At 35.9% G+C, this 23,747-nt stretch overlaps 2 long non-coding RNA genes across 2 annotated transcripts in view; one reads left to right on the top strand and one right to left on the bottom strand.

The window, feature by feature from the left end:
- Nucleotides 1-23,747, bottom strand: part of LOC126820275 (uncharacterized) — a 175,525-nt gene that overhangs the window by 83,216 nt on the left and 68,562 nt on the right. Inside the window, exon 2 of the long non-coding RNA XR_007679896.2 lies at nt 18,798-18,902. This is a non-coding gene — a long non-coding RNA (uncharacterized LOC126820275). The remainder of the gene's footprint in view (nt 1-18,797; nt 18,903-23,747) is intronic.
- On the top strand, nt 15,564-17,975 carry LOC126820293 (uncharacterized). The gene is made up of 2 exons (XR_007679916.1): nt 15,564-16,034; nt 17,485-17,975. It is a non-coding gene; the product is annotated as an uncharacterized LOC126820293 (long non-coding RNA).

Genomic DNA, 23,747 nt, shown 5'->3' on the forward strand with positions numbered 1-23,747 from the left:
TACATCAATACCTTGACTAAGTTCGATGATGAGAATTGTCTGCTTAGGCTAAGGAGCAATAAGCATTTTGATTGGTCAAGACTTTGGAACATAACAACTCTGCTTCTAATTGAGGTAGAATGTTTAAACTTGATGTAGATGTTCGTCTTGACTGAGTTCAATGATTAACAGAGATAAGCAATGTCCTTTGGGACAAGATAACTTTGATTCTATCTGATAGAGAGGGATGAAACTTAGTGTATAGTTGATAATCAGTTTGATTGCTCGATACTTTTGAAAAAAATAGATGTGCGATTAATTAATATGTGTCATCTATTTATTTGGGATTTCGGCGGGGGACATCAGCCTCACTGTTGGCTTGTTTATTTTGTGTATTTAACAATTTTCAAGTGTAAATAATTTAATTATATCAACCTGTCCATAATATCATATTTATTGTAATAAACAACAACAACATATTTCATTGATTTATTAACCCCACACTATGACATAAGCCTAAGCAATTTTGTTAATAAACAAAAAATCCACAACACGCTCAAATGCTATCGAGGGAATTCTTGAACGAAAAATAGTCATCTCATGTGAAAATATACACGGACGGATCATATGATCCAAAAAGAACCAAAACTGCATTAGGTGTAGTCATTCTTGTATTTACCTTAGCTTAAACAATAATTTATTCAATAAACTGAAATGGATTGAACAACAAGCAAGGGCCTATATAAGTTCTCTCCAAACATATAAAATAGTTTAAACTTATGTTTACAGTAAACAATGCTGGACATATGTATAGGTAGTGAGTTACAAACATATATACATTTCTTGGAGTGTAATGTTTAGATATATATTATAATTACATTTAAGGTTATGAAAATAGAAAAATATTTCATAATGTAGACACAGTTTTAATAATTAAGGCTTCAAAATCGCTTGCTATCTTTTATAAATTTTTGCACTATTACAAATATGTCAGAATTGGTATCATCTGAAAGATCGGTGTTGTCATATAAAATTAGATCCATTGTAACATTTAGTTTAAGCTGGTGTATATTATTTTGGAAAATGTTCTTGTGGAAGAGTAGGCTGGACATATGAAAAAGTAATGGTAATTATCTTCGTCTGTAGAATTACAGTTAGGGCACACTTTTGTTTCAATCAGAAAATGGTGGAATAAGTGATTATTTAAGTTACTAGCTTTATTTCTTAATTGTCAATGAATAATATTCTCTTTTCTATTTCCAGTATTATAATGTGTGTGTGTGTGTGTGAAATAGCTTTATTTAACGTCCGCTTCCACCGAAGTGATATCGCAGACAAGTATTATAATATAAGGGTGGTCCAATTAAAGGATATACACGTGAAAGGACTGATTTAAATGTACTTAACGCTTGTGAGTTTTTAATATGTTCTGGTAGATTGTTCCAAAGTTTAATTGTACAGGGAAAGAAGCTATTAGAATACGAATCGGTTCTACAAAATGGTGGATTGAGGTTCTGATTTTCATTACGAAGGTTATAATTGGATACTAATGGTTTAAATTTGTTAAAGACTTCAGACAGATAGCTGGGGCATAGGTTATTTTTTATTTTATATAGATATATTAATTTGTGTTTTATTCTGCGATTGGACAGTGATTCCCATCCCAGTTCTTTGTACAAATTGTTTTTAGATGAATTTCTTCTAAGGCCAGTTATTATTCTCCCCGCTTCAGTTTGAACACTTTCTAGTAGGTCAGAATCTTTGATTGAGCAGTTATCCCATACAATATCAGCATATTCTAAAAAAGGGCGAATAAAAGCATGATATATTTTATTGAGCGAAATTCTATTAATTTTATATTTCAGTATACGCAAAATATTTAGACGACCGCAACTTTCTGGTATATATTTGAAATATGATTTGACCATAATGCATTAGTCTGAAATGATAATCTCAAATGACAACGAGTATTTGCGTTTTCAACTTTTGTATTTTCGAAGATAACGTCTGGATGAATTGTATTTTTCCTAGTAAAAATAATATTTTTGGTTTTATTGGGGTTAAAAGTTACACACAACTGTTTAGCCCACGATGAGAAAATATTAAGATCTTTATTTATAGTGTTCGCGCCACTTATGAATAATGGTAAAAAGTGAAATATCATCGGCGAATAGCCTTATGTTTTTAGTTATATTATCAGAGATATCATTTAAACAAATTAAAAATAAAAACGGACCAAGTACACTTCCTTGGGGAACTCCAGAATCGGTATGCAAATAATTTGATTTAAAACCTTCTAAAACTTAAATAGTGTTCAATCCATTTACATAGTATTTGATTAATTCCATATTGTTTTAATTTAGACAATAAACCCATATGCCAAACTTTATCAAACGCTTTTGATACATCACAAAATATAAATCGAATTTGCTTTCTTATATTAAGATTACTTATTATAAGATCATAAATTTCTAAAAAGTTGATTTATTGTGGAATCGTTTGGTTGAAAGACAGACTGATACTTCTATAGCAGGTTATTTTCTTTTATAAAATTATAAAAATTTCTGAATAAGATTTTCTCTAGTATTTTACATAATGAGCATGTTAATATTTGTCTATAGTTGTCAGGGTAATGCAGATCACACTTTCCTTTATACGCTGCAATGGTATGAGAAGTCTTCCAAATATCGGGTAATAATTGGCGTTCTAATGAAAGGTTAAAAAGTTTAGTGAGAGGTCTTGTGATTGACAGAGTTATCTTTTTTAGCACAGCTGGGCTGATGTTATCGGGATCGGATCAGAAGGCTTTGAACAGTTAAGAATTATTAGCTGGTCTCTTACTTCTGTAATTCGTTGTTACTGCGAGAAGCAAAATTTGGGAGGTCAGGTATACTATTTAATTTTAAAATCGCGGCAAAATAGGAGTTGAGGATAGTTGCCTTATCAAGTGGGTGTACGTAAACGCGTTTTTCAAAGTTTAGTGAGAGGTCTTGTGATTGACAGAGTTATCTTTTTTTAGCACAGCTGGGCTGATGTTATCGGGATCAGAAGGCTTTGAACAGTTAAGAATTATTAGCTGGTCTCTTACTTCTGTAATTCGTTGTTACTGCGAGAAGCAAAATTTGGGAGGTCAGGTACACCATTTAATTTTAAAATCGCGGCAAAATAGGAGTTGAGGATATTTGCCTTATCAAGTGGGTGTGCGTAAACGCGTTTTTCAAATATTAATGGGGAGGTGGCTATCTTTTCATTTTCCAAATTTGCAATTGATTTAGCTATTTTCCACCATTTATTTGAAGGCAGGTTGTTATTATTTATGTGTTGTTCTGATTTGTTTTTAAAATTACTTTTAGCTTACCTAATTAATGCTATTACTTCATTTCGTATTTTTCTAAATAATAGGTAATGATTAGGATATTAGTTTTTTTGGCGCGTTTGTGTGCTCTATTTCTTTTTCGTATTTTTATTTCGTATAGTGTTATTCATAAATGGCTTATCATTTGGTCTTATAGTTACTACTTTTGTTGGGATATACTGTATTATTGTTTTATTTAAAACATCTGAAAAACTTAGATAAATTTTATTAATATCATCATTATTAAAACATTTTTTGACCAATCGACAGTTAATAATTCATTATTTAAACCTTCATAATCGGCAAGTTTATAATTTCTAATAGTTCTTTTGTATGTTAATGTTTTGTATGTTTTTATATTCAAAGATAAGATTATTGGTGAATGTGTACTGCATATAGGAGCCTTAAAATTAGTATCTTAACATTAGTATTCCTGAATTTAATGTTAATATATCAAAAAGGCTACCAGGTGGATGCTCCATCCATACCGCAGAATTAAAGGCAATATCCACAGCTCTTGAGTGGCTTATGTCTTCCACCATGCAAAGAGCAGTCATTGTGTCAGACTCCCTTAGCAGCAGAAAGTCAATAATACACGATAAAACAACATCTAAACCAGAAATTGTTCAGAATATTTGAGCAAGTGTTTGTTTCCTCCGAAACAAAAATAAAACCGTAGAATTTACATGGATACCATACCATGTTGACATAGTAGGCAATGAGTCTACAGAAATCTGGCTCGCAAAGGACTCGGCCTCTGCGAGACCGAAGACTTAAAATATAGCGTTCATGAATTTAACAGCATTGTTAAAACTAAAATTAAATCAGAATGGAAAACTGAGTTAGCCAAAGCAAATACTTTTAGATTCAAATTAAATAACGATCTGGTTGTAAAGGCGGAGGTCAATCACCCATCGCGCAAAATTTGTAGGTTAATCACAAGACTTAAAACTGAAGATATAATTACCGACCATAAATAAAAACCAGGGAAGTGCGAATGCGGACACATTTGACCGTTAATCAGTCCTTTACGTTTAAGGGGAGCTTTCGCTCCTGCTCCTCCCAACGCACGTCGGCTTTCCTTCGAAGGTGTCATTATAGACTCCTGCAATTTAGCTAAATCGCTCTCCTAAATATTGAGATTAATAAACTACTTTCAGTTTTTGTTTACTTTTAAACTGCATATATTCAAGGTATCAGGAGCTTTTTATGGCTCCCGCACAATTTTATAAAGGGGGGTTGGATGGCTGAATGGTTAGTTAAATCAATCATTTCATTTTTCTTTAAAGAAACGGGTTACACGATGTACAGTTTAAATTTCTCGTTCCTGTTTGGATACCCAGTCAAAAAAAATAATAAGTAAAGTAAATTCCTTAACATAGTTTTTTCATCGTACAGAATAGGCATAATGAAGTGTAGGCTCTTTTTCAATATGAATAATTCAAAATAAATGTCTGTATATTATTTAAGAAGATCTTATCAGATCACTGTGAATATATGTACCATTACATGAAAAACACAAATATGACTTACAAATTTGAAAACTTTATTAACAAGAACCCCTACATTAAAATTATTGACAACGAATTAAAAATTGATTTTACATAAATTTTTATCTGTACATTAAACTCCTTTTATTTTAAATGTCTTAGATTAAATCACACATATGTATCATTATATTTATATATGATATTTTTTTTTTGGAATAAATAACTGTATCAAAAAAAAAAAAGCGTGCGCGCGCTGTATCATAAAGTCTGTCATTGAGTCGACTGGCGTGGTTTCGAATCCCCGGTTGTACGTGACAAGGAGTAGGGACGCCTGTCCAACCTCGTGGGTTTTCTCCGTGTCCTCCGGTTTCCTCCCACTGCTAAAGACCCCTACGCACAAGCGAATTATTGAAATAAAAATTAAAACCATACGTTAGTCCCGAAATGACCTAGTTTGTGTCGAGTGGACGTTAAACCCCATCTCTCTCTCTCTCTCTCAATTTTATAAACATGAAAGACTGGTTAATCATGTCGCCAATGCGTGCAATAAACTGGAAGAGAAAATACTACCAGTAAGAGGTTTACTGGAAGATGCCAAACTTCAATTCCCACCCCCCCCTCGAAATATGTATGAAGCAATCTCAAAATTCATAGCTTAATCGGGAAGTAACTGTTAAAGTTAGTTGCGAAAAAGAGCACTAGTCAAGGAAAGATAACTGGTTGTGTAGACCAGGATGGCGGCAAAGCCAGCTGCAGGCTTTAATAATACGAGAAAACTACATATCTGGTTACAAAAGAAGAAACTATTGTTGTAGGACAGTATGGCGGTTCAGCCTACTGTATGATTTAATATAATAATAAATTAGGGAAAATAATGGCAAAAAGAATAGGGACCTACGACCTACACAACCATTATTAACAAAGACAGTCCATTTCAATCAATTTAATTTATGTCTAAAAAAAATAATGCCATGTATTATATCTATAAATGTTTTAATTTGTTTTCATTGCTTTTTTTAGTGTTGTTGTTGGCGTTTCTTTTTCTATTCAGTTAATTTTTATCTGGGGAGAGTCACACGCAAGAAAAACCCTAATGGAGTGCCTTTAACGTTTAATCGCTGACGCCGTGAACCGTATTAATGGACTTTTATCTATTTTTAACCATATGGAACTTACTGGACGAAAATTTTTAAAATATATAAAAATTCACGGACCCAGCTATGTGTTTTTTACTGCGAGCACTTCGCCTTTCCACGGGTTTTTTTTTCTATCCGCACTGATGACGCCAAACATTATTCAGTTGGACCTCCTGTTTTAACCTTTTTTTATGACAAAGGGGGAAGATGACCCACCCTCTCCTCTCACGACAGCGATTTTATAAGTGTGTTTTACAGTGACTTTTTGATATACAAGGACTTTTTTTGTGTTTTTACTAATTTTCAACCCATTAATCGTAAATAATTTAATTAAAACAACCTGTCCATAATATCACATTTAATGTATTAGGCGTTAAATCGTTAATAAACGACAACAGCACATTTCAGTATTTGAAAATGCCAGCGATGCAGAAATTGCGTGCAAGTGGAAATGGAGAAGAAGTGGTAATTGACCCACACCTATCTCTCAACCAAGATCATGGCATTATTCATGCTGTCCCACGTGCATACTCAGGCGAGGAACTTTTAAACGATTTGCAAAGTAACGGATTGTTACATAGTGGCAGATGTTATAGACACTTCGTGCCATCTTGACACGTGAAAGTGAATTTAATATCAACATATCAGCCTGTCCGCTATCGACACCCCTGGAGGTAGCATTCCTTATGTCATTATGTAACTTTAACTTGTTGTTGGCATGTTTTATTTAACTGTCTTTGTCTGATAAGCAAACTCTACTCAATGTTAAACCTGATATGATACATTAGCCAGATGTCTAATAAGATCCTTTGTCTTGAAGGGTTTATAAACCCAAAATCGAAACGATATCGGCAGACGAGGCTAGAGCGGGGGCCATGGACGCCTTGAGAGGGGGACAGGCGAGACGGAACAAGGGAGAGCGTCTTGGAGTTGGCACATTTGTGCCAAGCTAGGACATGGCTCTCTCAATAAAAGTTAGTTACGGCAATACTATATACCGGAAAACAACCGGAAAATAAAAAGGAAAACACCATGTTATACTGAATACCGGACACCCGAAAAACACTAAATACCGGAAAACACCCTAAATAGGTAACCCAGAGCCTGGTCCTCTGTTTTCAGGGGGTTAGCGTTAGGGTCAGAGTTAGGTTTTTCAGGTGTTTTCCAGAGGACCAGTGGTGGGTTGGGGTTAGATTTAAGAATTTGGGTCAGAGGTTAAGTCTCCACATAAGCACTGACCTAGGGTGATGAAAACTTAGTTCCTGATATTTCCTAGTTTTATTAAAATACATATAATACATTAGGTTTAGATACAAAGGTAATTTAACTGTTTTTTGGTGTTGGTGGCGATGATGGTCTTCTTTGGTTGTTGCTTCTGGTATTCTGGTATTTTTGTTTTTGAAGAAAAAAAGAATACATTTGGGGCTCTCGGGTGTGTTTCCTACTAGGAATTGGATTTAAAAGAAATGGCTAGGGATTCTTATATCTAATTGATTTTATTTACTAACGGTTAGGGATAGGATTTGATACATGGTTTGTTTTGGGTGAGGATGAAGACTGGTCTTATTTAATCTAATTTACTGTGCACTAGGATGTCGTTCAGATTTTTTTTTTAGAATATGCAATTATAAGTTTCTGTGTGAAAATTTTCGGGTGATTTTCTTGGAGATAAGTATAGTTTTTTCTGATGATTTTGGATGCACTTGCTGCTGTTGTGCTAAATGGAACTACAAAAGGGGCTATAGCCCTAGCCGTATGGATATTCAAACCTAGGGGGCTGTTGTTTTCAATTTGTCAATACAGAATTTTTCTCTTGTTAGCCTAAACGTTTTAATCTCTTCTGTAGTTTCAAAATCGCTCTTAGCCTTTTCTGTTGGTGTGACAGTGAGATCAGAAATGTCATGATTTGGTTGGTTGAGGTGAATTGAGACCGCTTTGTCTTTTTGAGTGACTATGTCTGACCGGTGTCCTTTAATTCTTCCCCGAAGTGCATTTTGGGTCTCACCTACGTATTGCTTGTCACACTGTCTGCATGAAATTAGACTGTTTCAATGGCATTTAGTAATTGAACTAGAGTATACAGGTCACAATTCTATGGAATACAATTACTGCTTTTAACTGAGCGACGTTTCGACTAGACTTCTCTAGTCATTATCAAGCTATGATAAAAAAATGAAAATATGACAGGACAATATATACATGTACACATCAATGCTTAGTTAATGCTGACAAACCAGAGATCTCCCTTATTTACGTGTACCTAAAGTTAATCTAATTTAATTAAGGATTATAAAGTTAAACGCTAATAAGAACATTCAATAATACCAATTGACCTAAAAATTGACTAATTGATTAATGGATAAGTTGTTGTGGAGTATACACAATGATTAGTGGGTTTTAATAATGACAAACGTTGAAAGAAAATGATATTTGATGAAATGTTATCAACGACCCCTTTCACTGAAATAAACACAAATGATAAATGAATAGATTGTTGTGGAGTACTTACAAGGATTTGATGAGGTTTTAATAATGATATCATCCCAAGAAGATGAGATTTGATTGGTATTATGACAAATAATAATTGATATGTGCATGTTGATGCGAGTGATTCTACTGATATACGAAAAACCCTTAGAACAATGACTGCACAAATGATCAATGGTCCCCTGAAGGCTGACAATTTAAAATATTGAGTAGTACTTTCACTGGGTGTTATAGTGATGAAGAAAGGCAGGATAGCCGTTGAAATTTGTGAAGACATGTTTGAGATGATCAATTTCCTTGGAGAGGCTCTCAGGATCACATATCTTTTTCGCACGGTTCAGCAGAGTTGAACTTGTGGCCGATTTGGCGCTATTCGGGTGATTAGATTTGAAGTGAATGTATTGGTCGGTGTGGGTTGGTTTCCTGTAGACATCGGTATGGATCTAGTTGTTGGTTTTAGATACACAAACATCGAGGAAGGGTAGTTGATTATCATTTTCGGTTTCCATTGTCAATTTTATACGTGGGTGTTGTCTGTTGAGGTGTTGTAACAGTGTTTCTGGATCATCTTGTTGTTTGATAATAACAATTGCCTAAAGAAGCATGTTGGGGTTACGGTGGGCATTTGAAGCGTTTTCTCTTCTAAATCAGTTAAAAATATTTCTGAAATTAAAGGGGAGAGGGGGCTTCCCATGGGTAATCCATTGGTCTGTTCGTAAAAATCATCACCCCAGGAGAAATATGTTGAATTGATGCATTGTTTCAACAAGAGTATGATGTTGTCTGTTGATAGGGAACTCTCAAGTGGGTTGTCTAAACTATCTATGCGCTTGCGTAGAATCTTCAGGGCCTCTTCCCTGGGTACATTTGTAAACAAATCTACAACATCATATGAGACCATCCTCCCGGGGTTTTGAATATTCTGCAGTTTCTCACAGAATTCACCTGAATCTTTGATGAAGGACGATGCTGTTGTGCCAAATGAGAAAAGTAGTTTTGATAAATATTGGGCTGTGTTGTAGAAGACTGAATTTCGAGAACACACCAACAGACGGGCTTTCATGGTTTTTTTATGGATTTTTATAGTAGCCCTGGCATAAGCTGTTCGAGGGTGATTTGGTCTGAGCTTGTAATAGCGAGCCTCAGAGATCTGTTTGTCTTCTTTTATTTTTTAAGCAAGTTTTCATGGCTGTCCTTGTGCGCGTTTGTTGGGTCTTTGCGGACTCTTCTATATGTTGCTGGATCTTGGAGTTGACCGTTGTGAGGTACTCGTCACTGTTCATGATGACTGTTGCTTTTCCCTTGTCGGCGGAAACAATTGTGATAGATCTGTCGTCTTTTAGGGCTTTCCTTTCTTGGCGGGAAACATTGGTCGTCTGCTGTTTGGTGGTTGCCTTTGCTAGTATTTCAGTTATTTGGTGCCTTAGGTAATCGACTTTACCACCTGGAGCGAGTTGACGTAATCCTTTCTCAATGTTGACAATATAGGTGTCATGGTTTAGGGACTTTGTGGTCGGTGCAAACTTTAATCCCCTTGATAGAATGGTAATTTCGTCATCGGTTAAGTCTCGATCACTAAGGTTGACTACTGTTTTCGTTAAGTATTCTTCTATCGATTGTCTGGTACTATTTGAAACTGGACGCTGTGGTAATGAGGATGCGAGATTATTGAATTTATCCACCTGCCGCTTTCTGACAGTTCCATTCAACAGGGCATTCGAACTGATTTGTTTTTCTCTCACTGTGTAGTAATCTTTAGGAGACAGTATGGATTGGAGTTGAATACGCTGTTGTTCAGAAAGAGTGAATAAGCGGTGCTTCTCATTTCTATTGTGCTGGATCCTCTCGCGAACCAAGCATTTGCTTGCTTTGGCGAGTATTTTCGATGCAGCAGGTGCGGTGATTGGTGATTTGATAATTAGGCCCTTGGGTACTATATCGGCATCCCTGCATCCCACCAAGAACGTAAGATTATTCCTTGTCTTACAATTTATGTAAGATGTTGTTTATTAAGGTTGCAGTGTCCTTAAAGATGGGTTGGTCTAATTTAGTGTAATGTTTAGGATTATTTAATTGTTTTTCTGCCTCAGAGATATAGTCTGCGCGATTCATTATGACACAACACGAGCCTTTGTCGCTTTTCTTGATTATTATTTTTTTGTTTAATGCTGTTTTTGTTGCTCGATCGAGATTTTGTTTCTGTGATTGTGGTTGAAGGGATGATATTTATATGTTCATTTCGTTGAAAGTTTTTAAGATGGTTGGTGATAATGAATTTTTAGGTGGTTTCCATGTGGATTTTTCTGTGAATAGTTTTTTTTACTTCTGCCGGGTTTGTTCCTAAAAAAATAAGCTAGCGAAAGGGTCCTATGGAAGCGATCGATTGCCTTGGTGATGGGATCTATGGATGTTAATGTGGGGGTTGGGATGAATTTAAGGCCTCTGTCAAGAATGTTCATTTCTAGGGGGCTGAGAAGTCTGTCGCTCAAATTGACAACTGTCTGTCCTAAAGACGACTTCTCATTCCTTTTCCCTAATCCTAGTTGAAATTCCTCATCCAGCAGTTTATGATCTCTCTGGCCGTGTCCGGGCTCCAGTGGATGGCGTCGTTATCTTTCAGTTCAATTTTGCCCTTTAAGTTTGGTAGTGTGGTGGCGTTTGGTGAAGGTGCAGTGGAGATCAATTGGTTGTAGCTGGTGAGGTTTTGGTAGGCGATCGGATTTTCTTGTCGGAGTCGGCAAGAAGTGGGGATCTGTGTGGTGAAGAGCTTGGTTGTTGGGAAAGCTGCCCTGGTCACTTTGAGTACATCTAGCATCTGCTCGTGTATCCTTGGTCCACTTTCCTCCCTATTGTTGAGCCCGACATGTATCACTAATTCTTCAGGTGCAGGTCCCATGTAGTTCTGGAGGATCTGTTTGATGTGGCTGATCTTGGCTCCAGAATAGCTATGGATCTCCCAGTCCCCGAGGAAGGATACAATCCTAGCTAGGTTTGAGGATCCAATAACCAGCGTCTTTGCCTTGACTGCGGGAAGGTACCGTAACTCCTTCTCCTCTTTACCTTTGTAGCTGTGGGGTCTCTTTCGGGATAGGTTGAGTGAACGTCTACATCTGGTGGAAGATCTGGTGGTGATTCTTGGGTTAGGAATGATGGGTGATCTAGGGAACAGACAGTTGATAAGCACGTTCAGTGGCGATATAGATCCCGAGGAAGTAGGTGAGCCAAACACAACCCGGGGTGAACTGTTTGATTTAGCTGCACGCTTCGAGGGGGATAATTTTCTCTTGTTGGGTGTGTTTCGTTTTGGTGTGTCCCGGAGAAGGTTGTGTGTAATGTGCATTGGTGATGGGGGAGGGTGTGTAACAGTTTTAGAGACCGTGGGCAGGAGGCGATGGAACTCTGTCTTCGCACTATCCTGGAGTCGCTTGCGGTAGGACTTCTTGGCCCATGCTAGGGCATGGCTAGAGTACTCCTGTGCAACATCTTTGCTAAACTGACGCGACTTCAAGTACTCTAGTTTATCAGCTAGCATGGCTCGGTAGTGTGTCGACAAGGATGAGGCGACGTCCTTGGCCCATTTCAAGTTCAATGTCTCAATGGTAGTGCCTATGGTGGGCGCCTTCATGGCCAGTTTCACGATCTTGTTCAGGTCTTGGATCTTCCAAGTGAAACTTCTGGTGGGTGTTTCATTCTCCTGGCTCTCCATAATGGTCAAATGGTGGAGGCATTGCAGGACCTGGAAGAAGATTTTCACGATACCTGCATTCTCTGGAGGTGGTTGGCGTTGGTTTGGTTGTCGTTTTGCTTGGCACTGGTTTGGTTTTCGATTTGGTTGGCGCTGGTTTTGATGTTGAGTTGGTTGGCGCTGGTTTGGTTGTCGACTTGGTTGCCGCTGGTAGCGGAATCCAGGTGATGGTTGGTGAAATCCAGGTGGTGGTGGTGGTTGGTGAAAACCAGGTGGTGGTTGGTGAAAGCCTGGTGGTGCTTGGAATCTGTTCCGGAGCTGTGGCCATTCCATTGGTAGATGAGTGGGCGTCGGAAGGAGAGGATTTCTGGTGCTGAACCTATCCATGTTCCAAGAGTGGTGGTGGGGGTAAGCGGTGAAAAACTGTTTGTGTGGACGGTGTGCAAATGGGACAAGATAAGAAAGCTGTTAAGACGGGATACAGTGGATTCGGAAAAAAGGGGGAGGGGAATAAAATGTATATTTATATAGACTTGTTTGCAGTATTTAGCCAATGTGTTTATTCACCGTGGTATGTGTTGTATAAAACAGAGAATGTGAGACAAAAAGTGTATAAGCAAAGTTAGATCTTCGAGATATGTGAGCAAATGAATTGAATAACTATTAAACAACTTTCGAATCAAGCTTGTGCTCAAGCGTGTACTGATTTCACAATGTTACTGATAACGTGACGTAATGCAACTAAAAATATAAAACAAGTAGGAAACTGTGGTATGTGTTGTATGAAACAGAGAATGTGAGACAAAATGTATGTGAGCAAGGCGACAAAGTTAGATGTTCGAGATATGTGAGCAAATGAATGGAATAACTATTAAATAACTTTCGAATTAAGCGTGTGCTCAAGCATGTACTGATTTCACAATATGACTGATAACATGACGAAATGTAACTAAAAATATAACCAGCGGCTGCCAGGCAGGATACGCCCACATTTTCGAGAGATGGATAGAAAACAAGCTAAACCGAAAGTGATTTTTCCTACAATCAAGGGCCATAATTCAGGAAATTACTATTTGATATGCGCAAATATCGAAAGGAACCAAGATCTTTGGGTTATAAACTTACATTTCAAGTTTCAACAAAATCGGATAAAAATTTTGACCTCTATAAGGTCCACAACCTTGATATACCATATTTTTACGCAGTTTGAGAACGAGGGGCGGCCATTTTGTCTGTCAGTTTTGGGCTGATTTTCACGAAATTCAAACTCAATCATTCTTAGGGTTTAACGGTGATATAATAATACGGTTTTTTAAATCGGATAAAAAGTATGGCCTCTATAGGGTGCACAAGCCAAAAAACGCTTTTTTGCGTACAATCAGGGGACATAATTCAGGAAGTTGCTGTCCGATATGCGCGAATATCGAAAGGAACTGAGATCAAGTTTCAACAAAATCGGATAAAAATTGTGACCTCTATAGGGTCCACAACCTTGATATGCCATATTTTTACGCTATTTGAGAACGAACGGCGGTCATTTTGTCTGTCAGTTTTGGGGCCGATTTTCACGAAATTCGAACTCAATCATCCTTAGGGTTTAACGGTGATATAATAATACGTTTTTTTAAATCGGATAAAAATTATGACCTCTATAGGGTCCACAAGCCAAAAAACGCGTTTTTGCGTACAATCAGGGCCAATAATTCAGGAAGTTACGATCCGATATGCGCGAATATTTAAAGGAACCGAGATCGTTAGGTTATAAACTTACATTTCTAGTTTCAACAAAATCGGATAAAAATTGTGGCCTCTACAGTGTTCACAAGCCAAAAACGTGGTTTTTCGTACAATCAGGGGCCATAATCCATGAAGTTATGGTCCGATAAATGCCAATATCGAAAGGAACAGAGATCTTAGGGTGATAAACCTATATTTCAAGTTTCATTGAAATCGGATAAAAATTGTGAACTGTAGACTGTTCACAAACAATTGTGGACGGACGGACGGACAGGGGCGACGACAATATACGTCCACATGAAAATATGTGGCGTATAAAAAAGTATGAAACAAAGGTAGATCGTTGAACTTTGGGGTTTATTGATTACACAGTATAGTATATTGTTTTAATTCCAATCGTTCAATTAAAATCTTCTAACACATATAAAAACATAATTACATAAGAATATAACATGGTGTTTTCCGGTTGTTTTCCGGTTGTTTTTCGATGTTTTCCGGTGTTTTCCGGTATATAGTATAGCCCGTTAGTTATGGGGTCTTTAACATTAAGAAGTTTTGTACATGATATGTTAGAAGCAGGATAAAAGAATTATTTGAAGTTAAACCAGTCTTGTCAAGAACCTGAATTAAAGACCCAATACTGTCACATATTAATTGGCGCCGTAGACCAGACCAACGTTTTTGAAGTCCTAACCACTAGAAGCTATTAAAATGTGAGTCTTTTTCTAATCCTACTATGGCCACGCTGAATCCTGATATTAGTGCTATGTTCAATAATTTAACTGAGGAAATCAACGCTTAAATATCATTAGATTAATTAGATTAAATTTATTAAGAAATATGACCTTTCAACTGATGCCCCTAATTCAAAAAATTAAATATATTGCCTTTCAATCTAGTAGTGGAACAGTACTTTAAAACCATTTGTAGGAAAATGCCTAAAACAAAATTGTATATATATTGTTTGTTTTACAATGGGTCATGTTGTTTTTAAAAGATTATAAATTATAATTGTTTGTTTTTGAACACATATTTTGGCATTTAACATTGTTTAACTAGAATTTGGTTAACAGTATCGTAATTTGGAATTTAACCCATTAACATTCACAAAGTATTAATGCGTTTATCTCTAAGTTTCTTTTGTTTTGTCTATACGTGTATATTACCCGAAATGTTAATGGGATGGCCCGATATTAACGGGAGAGATTATTATTTGTGATGTAACGTAGTACCCCAAATATTAATGGGATGGCCCGATACTTACGGGGGAGATTTTATTTGTGTTTTGACGTAGTACCTCAGATATTAATGGGATGCAGCGAAAGTTCGGGAGAGATTTTATTTATATTCAAGAGAAATTGAGTGGCTTTATATGCCCTCGCTTAAAGTAGAGCGAACGCATTGTCTTGTTTTGTGTTGTGTTTAATGATTATTGAGATAAACCGTTGGTTCTTTCAAAAATATCTTATTTAAGATCATTGATTGTTCTTTATCTTGAGGTAAAACAATATGACATCCTAATTTCAATTGTATCCATGTAAATAATAATGTAAATATCGTTATCTAAAGTCTGTCCCACTTGCTAATTTGATTAACTATTAATTAAGTTCACTCCATGATATGATAAGCAGATGATAAAACTTGGGCCCGGGTGGCAGTTATAATACTCTTCATAGCACATGTCATAACACACCGTTCGGCCAGACGGTATGGACAAAGAAAAGGCTATCTGACAACAATAACTGCGACAAAGAATGCTACTAGTGACCCTCGCAATTGATACAAAAAAACCAAAAAAAAGACGAAGAAGAAGACGACGGAATAAAATAAGAAAACAAAATTGTATCTCCTTACAGTTGACCACAACGACGCTGTACGGGAGAAGAAAATGGATATAATATCTACATTGCGCGTGTGACCTTTAGAATAATTTATATTATATACTCGCGTGTGTGACCATGAGAACTATTCGCGTGTGTGCAAATTAGAAAACTGTCAAAAGTTTGGACATAACGAGAAATGCTCAACTAACACAACTTGCACTAAATTCATTGAAATAAAGAGATCCTCACGTGACATTTCCGATGATGACGTAGTATGATGTATTCAATTCATTCTTCATTAAGACAGCGAGGTGGACAGACGTGTGCTTGTTTCATCAAACGGTAATAGATTTTATTTTTACTTGAAAATACCTTGGTGGTATATTGATTTGGGCTTGGGTAGCCAATAGCCTTGGTGGCTTATTGATTTTGGCTTAGGTAGCCAATAGCCTTGGAGGCATTTTGATTTTGGCTAGTAGCCAATAGTCTTGGTGGCTTAGGGCTATACTTTGGTAGTATTCAACTTTTAAAAGTCCTGATGGAAATAGGAAAGCCTTGGTGGCGCGAAATTATTTGTGCGGCAAAATTGGTAATTTTCAGTGGAGAAATTTATTGGTGAATGTTATTTTTAGCATTTATAGATCGACGCAATTGATTAATTAAGAGAAATTGATTACACAACAGACTACTAAGTGTCTTAGTAGTGTCGTCAGCCATGATCGGGGGGGGGGGGGTAGACAAGTGAGTTGTGACAATGTGGCGTGATCATTTAGTCCCATTTTTCGCATTTATTTTGTTGTTGAGTGATGGGTGTAACGATTTGTATGTTTCTAGATGGAATCTTTCTTACCACTGACCCGTGGGACACTGATGTCTTGAGTGGATTTCTTATTCACGTGGGTCAGGGGTGAGGGGGTCCTGTCTCCTTGTTTGATTTACAGTATCCGTATTTATTTGTTCCAGAATGTGAGAGAAGGTGTACTTACGATCTTACTTTGATTTCAGTCCGAACTAAGCCAGAGTGGATTACACTGGGACAGTACTCCCTCATCACCTGACTTACACCTTTTTGTGATGTTTTGATATTTTTGTTTTGAGTATTGGGAATAATGCGTTTGAAGGGGGTTCGGGAGATATTTTATCGCATTATTGCTCCCCAATACTTAAAACTTCTGGAAGCTGAAGGAAATGACATGCTGCGGATTGGTGTAGATCCTCACGTGGTATTTCCGATGATGACGTAGTATGATGTATTCAATTCATTCTTCATTAAGACAGCGGGAGCGGTAGTCAGTTGTACTGGTGGACATGGGATATGCACACTATGCCCCTCTTTTTAGTCGATTTTCCCCACCCAATCCCACCCACGGTCTTTCAGTTGTGTTGATCCTCTTGCATTATTGCTCCCCAATACTTAAATATACTTCTGGAAGCTGGAGGAATTGACATGCTGGGTATTGGTGTAAATTCTTAGAATGCAATATACTAAGAACTAGTCAATCAAACTTAGATAAGGATAAACCTGTACAGGAGGCTGTTCACTTGCGACGGATTGTAACGATGACGGCAGAGAACTTGCAATAATGTTATTACTTTAATGTTATTTTTTTAAAACCAATCTTTTACTTCAATTTTGTATTAAATTCGACAATACTGTATTAAATTCGACAATACTGTATCAAATTCAACAATATTATTGTATTATATTCTTATATTCAACAATATTGTTTTAAATAATATTGTTTTAAATTCAACAATATTGTTTTAAATTCAACAATATTGTATTTTTCAGAAATATTTAGAGCCCAGTACCGCAGGATGATAAAGGAATTGACCTTGGTGGCATTTAAATGTGCAGCACCTGATGAAACCACGAGTTTCTTTTCACCGAGGGCGGAAAGTATTAGACTGTCTTTGCCTGTACAGAGTGACCAGAGTACATTCAACTTGTCCGTTCGCCCTGCCGTCAACATGCCGGAAATTATTCTGGAAAAGCAAGTATAGTTTATCATATCCAGAACAAGTTTATAAAAACTATTTGCATCACCTAATTATTAAAAAGATGTGCGGCACTCTATGGACCGACAAACAGTAGGATCAACTGACGGACTAACTGACAAATAATTTAATGAATTGTTGATGTAATAAAATGTATTATTTAAAAAATTGTTGATGTAATAAATCATAATTTAATATTAATATTTTTTATAAATTGTTGATCAAATAAATCCTTTTATTACTGAATAATAAATAAAATAAATAAAAATGATAAATAAAATACAATATTTGTTGTATTTATTTGTGATCTTCATAACTTGGTCCGAGTGGTCTTATATCTCGACCCATCTATTAAACCAATGAGTTGTCTTCTAATATGGGATAAATTGTATTCAACCAAAGTAATAATTTACTTTAATGAATAACAATATACTTTCAAATATATATGAAGCAATCCTATGACAATCTTCTAAAATACTTTTTTAACATGGTTCAGTTGTGTTCATTTGTATATTTTCATATCCAAATAGACTGCCTTAGGCTTTTGTAGAGACAGCATAGCAACGTGCTGTATTAAATTACACAAAACACTTAAGATGTCAATATTAAAAATCCGTTCTTGATATTTCTTTCACACGTATCCGTACATTGAGCAAATAACAAAACAAAACAAGAAACAATACAATATGTTGAAAGAATAGACAGTAATAATATTGACAATACTGAAAGTGGGTACCAGTACTTCTAAACCAGTAATGAATGTCAACAGAATTACCAACCGAGTTGTATAAATACAAAAAATGTAGGAACTATCGGATATTATAAACTATAAGGTATCCCAGAATGACTACCCAGCCTAGTATGCAAGACCAGCTGTTATTCATAGAGTCGTGTAGTAAAGTGTTCGATCTACGTGTACAAACGATGCCTTGGTCAACATAACAGCCATTTCCAAACGAAGCCATACTCTGACTGTCTGACAGATTAGAAAACGTTACTTAGGAACTGTTATACGTTGGGCCTCTATTCCATGTTTAAAAATAATAATAAAATATGTAAAACTTCGAGATCTAAGATGTCTGTTAAATTAAGATGAAGTGTACATACCCGTTGTCTGTGTAGCTTATAGGCCCTCTCATGTTCATGTCTGGGTAGCATCTTAATACTCATCAATATTAATATTCTCCTTACTGTTAAAATAAACCAAACACGCTGTAACAAACGACAAAAACATTTACTGTACAAAGCGGTGGAATCGGTTCTTGATAAAGTATGCAAAAGCCGTGAAAAACACACGACAAAGTCTAACAATGGCATTAATGAAAATTCCGATAAACTCCGTGAAACACATCAGAGAAAACGATCACTTTAACTGCACTTCTGCATGTCAGTTTAACTGCAGTTTAGCTGCACTTTTGCATATCACTTTATCAACACTTCGGAAAGTAAAAAACACAACACAATTTATATGGAAACCAATCACAAGTATTGTCACTTTAACTGCAGTTTAACTGCACTTTTGCATATCACTTTATCAACACTTCGGAAAGTAAAAAACACAACACAATTTATATGGAAAACAATCACAAGTATTCTCTTATCGTTATCAAGTACGTACTTTGTGTTTTTTAATGTGCTCAATCACTAAATGCCACTCAAGGATTATACTTCGGAAAGAATTTATATAATATGATGATCCTTTTATCCACACTTCATTCATTGATATTTTTCAATGAAAATATTGATCATCATTTTTTTGGCATCATTTTGCCCGGGCAGCGGCACTACGACCTACTCTTATATCGAATTCAAATTGTCAAGGAATCTTTTACGTACACGCCAATTTGTCGACGGGACCTCGGTTTGTCGTCCAATCCGAACGACTAGACAGCTGTCCTTGTCAGGCCTTCCATCCTGCATCACTGACAATGGGGAACCACGCCGGAAAATCTGGATGAACTTTCTCGGTCAATGCAGGGATCGAACATCCGACCTCCAGGCTAGCGAGCCAGCGTCTTACCCACTTAGCCACCGTGACCTCTCCTTTTATAGAAATACAGTGTTCAAATAAATAACTTTAGAAAAGGAATACTCGGAGAAAACCAGTGAGTTTAGGCAGGTGAACTAACTCCTGGTCACGTGTTCACACCGGATAACATCCATTACTTGCATAGATAACAGGCTCAATTGAGGAGAGGGGGTGGAATCGGTACGTCGCTTCGGGACGGGGGGGGTCATAAATGTATTATAATAGGGTTTTTTTACGTCTACATGGCCAGTATTCGAGTCGCAGAGCTACCGATCCTATTTCCAAATTTTGTCTTGCTCCATTGCAGCACATACAAATTATCTCAGAGGCCCTACTAGTCTGCCTATAGACCCATCCGATTTGTAAATGAATTTTATTTCCATACAAATGTGTGTATAGAAATCTATGCGATTCTTCCTTTTAATAGGATAATACAGAGCAAATATGAATTTATTAAAGATGGGTTAATATTGTAGGACTATAAGGTGTCAAGAACATAATATCACCTTCTAAGGTGCCAAAATAACGGCTTTTTTACGTCACGCCACTCAGTCAGGAGATGGCTGTCTTTCGAGACAGTCTACATTTCCTATTTGCTTCTTTGTATTCAGTTTTGTTTATAATAATAATAATAATAATAAGTTCTTTATTTTCAAAAGGGTGAAAAATTAGGCTTTGCAGCCTGTTTACAATTCTGCCCTTAAATGACAATAGACAAAACAAACATACACATATATTATACATACAAGGAAACTGAATAATGAAAATGTATTCTTTACATTCCAAATAACATCAAATGCAGAAAACGATAATGGTTTAAATTTAAATATACAGAATAGTTATATAACATTTTGGATATAATTATGCAGTGATTTTTTTAAAAGTTTAGAGAACATGTAATGAGTTTAAATTATTTGGAAGTGAATTCCATAAAACTGGTCCATTATAACTAAGACTATTTTTAAATTTAGTACAATTTGGATGTGGAATGTGTAATTTAAGATTTATAGAGTTGTAAGGAGTATTTTTAAATTGAAATAAGGAACACAAGTAATTTGGACTTTTATAGTTTAATATTTTGAACAGAAATATATATTTATTCATTAAATGACGTTGTTGAATGGTAGGCAGTTTTAAAGATTTTGAAAGAATGGAATATGAAGAATCAGAAGAATTATATTTAATAATAGGTTTGTTGAATATAATTTTAAATGATAATTTTTGGATAATTTTAAGTTTATTAAGAGAAGAAATTTGACAGGAGTCCCAAATGGTAGAGCAGTAGTCAAGATATGATTGAAAGTGAGCGTTATAAAATAATTTTAATACATCAGTTGGAAGTAATGATTTGATTTTCCCAAGTTGAAAGTTTTTCTGTTTTAAAATAGTACATAAATGGTTTACATGAGTGTTCCAAGAAAGATTAGAGTCAAAATATACTCCTTAAGAGTTTAAAGTCAGAAACGTGTTCAATGAAGGTAGAATTAATAGAAATGGACAAATGTGTAGATAAGGAATTTATTTTAGGTTTTGAAGCAATAATCATACATTTAGTTTTAGATTCATTGATGATCATGTCATTGGAGTTGCACCATTGTATGATTTTATCAGTTTCTGACTGAAGTGTAGAAGAAGAATATACAGTGGTATCATCAGCAAAAAGATCACATTGAGCTGTCAAATTTAGAGGAAGGTCATTAATAAACAGATTAAATAGTAGTGGTCCAAGAATGGAGCCTTGAGGAACACCATGGGTTGTGATATCAAGAGAGGACTTGGTTTCACCAATTTGAGTGCATTGATAACGCTCAGATAAATACGATTCTAATAATGTGCATAATTTGGTATAATTTTAGTTTCTCAAGTAACAGGGAGTGATTGACCATATCAAAGGCTTTACGGAAATCAAAGAATACTAAACCAGTGTATTGACCTTTATTAATGGCAGAATAAACATTTTCTGCAATATTTGTAAGGGCAGTATGACAAGAAAATTTGGACCTAAAACCAGACTGATGAGAATAAAGTAAATCGTGATCCAGGAGAAAGTTATTAATGTGTTTACAAATATGCTTTTCCAAGGGTTTAGAAATAGTTTGAAGTATAGATATGGGGCGATAATTATTGGGCTGGGATTTTGGACCTGATTTATATAATGGAAGAACTTTAGCCTGTTTGTATTTGTGACGGGTGGAACCTTTGCTCTAAATGTATTCAATATACCTCGATTCCGTTGAATATCTAAACGTTTCTTGATTGATTTAGAGCATTCAGTTTTAGATTAATTTTTTATACATTTCACCGATGTGGTTAGGCCTACCTGTATAGTTTAATTTTTCTACAATATGCTTACATTAATATTTCTTGTAGCATATGGCAGATCATGACTCATACTGGCATTAGACAATGGTTTCTTTGGGCTGTATTCCTGATTGTTTTCAAATTTGAGTCAAGTCTTTGCCACTACAGGCCCGGGACTGTACAGCGCAGTGGACGCTTACGGCTAGCCTCCGGATCCATTCACTTTTTTTGAATTGTTTGTTTATTTGTGGTTTCTGAATATGATGTCTTGTCCATGTATTTGTTTCTGTGTAAATTATGTACGGTGCAGTCCCACTCCACTCACTATTAGAATAGAGTTTTTAACCCTTCGTACTGTAGAATGTTCTCGTTTTGGGTTTCGCTCCTGTTTACACACTACACATTTTTCATCATCATTATCATCACTATCTATTTACATTTATCCGATTTTTCAAATAAATTATGGTTATTTCTAGAATAAATTTAAGCCCCCACCTTGAAGTAGCCTGCCATTGGGCTAGCAACCCTATGAGAAATCTTGTCCCTCTACACGGAACACCTTACGTGACTCCGCATGTTAATCGCACCAATAAGAATCTAGCCGGTAGTTCTGATGCATTGGCTGCCCGGGGGGGGGGGGGGTAAAACTAGTGTGACATCAAATCTTACCCATAAGGGTAACCAACCTAATAATTCAATTGATTCGAATATAAATTGTGAATTTTGTAGTCTGTCTTTTGGTGCATGTAAGTTATGAACTGATGATTACAATGAATCCCACAGGTTTGGTAGCTCCGTTACTGGTCGATGCTACCACATTTCTACAGATCAAAACATTAATTGTAATATACAAAATATAGTATATTTATTGACCTGCAATTACTGTAGATTACAGAATGTTGGAGTAACAGGTAAATCTGCAGGAAATTCTGAAAATGAACACAAACTACTATATCAACATTTTTAACACAACCCCTGTAAGGATTTTGGATACAGAGTTCAAATAATTAAAGAACTTCCCGGTTCAGGACACCTCACTGCTGTTACACAAAAAATAACTCACGCAGAGGAAACTTGGGTAATAAAATTACAGACCATTTTCCCTTATGGTCTCAATGATAGATTTGAAAATATCGATTATAACAACCGTGATGAAAACACTTTGATTACAAGAAATTGTTACAAAAAACATGATCATAATTTTCAAAATAAAAAAAACCTTCTATAAAAAAAATAGAAATTTCAAAAAGACCCGGAAAGTATTTTGAGTGAATTGTATTCTGTATGCCAATGCCATACTTCCGATAAATTGTCCTGTGCAGCTTTGTACTCAAACTAGCCCGACAAATTGTACACACTTTGAAAAAATTAACAGCTAAGAAACTTGGTGTCCTCATACAGGATATCATCCGACAATACTATATACCAGAAAATACCATAAAACAACCGGAAAACTTGGTATGTATAACATGGTGTTCCGGTAGTTTTCTGGTGTTTTCCGGTTGTTTTCCGGTGTTTTTCGGTGTTATCCGGTATATAGTATAGCCCGATATCATCTATTCTAATCAACTTAATGAACGCTTTCTTATTCAATATTACGATGTTATAACCGATTTGATAAATAGTAAATTTTCACCTAAACATTCAATACAGCCTCGTAAAGTGCATAAGAAAAAACCTGATCTGTTATGTAAAATCCTTTTTACAGATCAACATATACAAGAGAT

Source organism: Patella vulgata, chromosome 5 (genome assembly GCF_932274485.2).
Source record: "Patella vulgata chromosome 5, xgPatVulg1.2, whole genome shotgun sequence".
In the NCBI taxonomy this organism is placed as follows: domain Eukaryota; kingdom Metazoa; phylum Mollusca; class Gastropoda; family Patellidae; genus Patella; species Patella vulgata.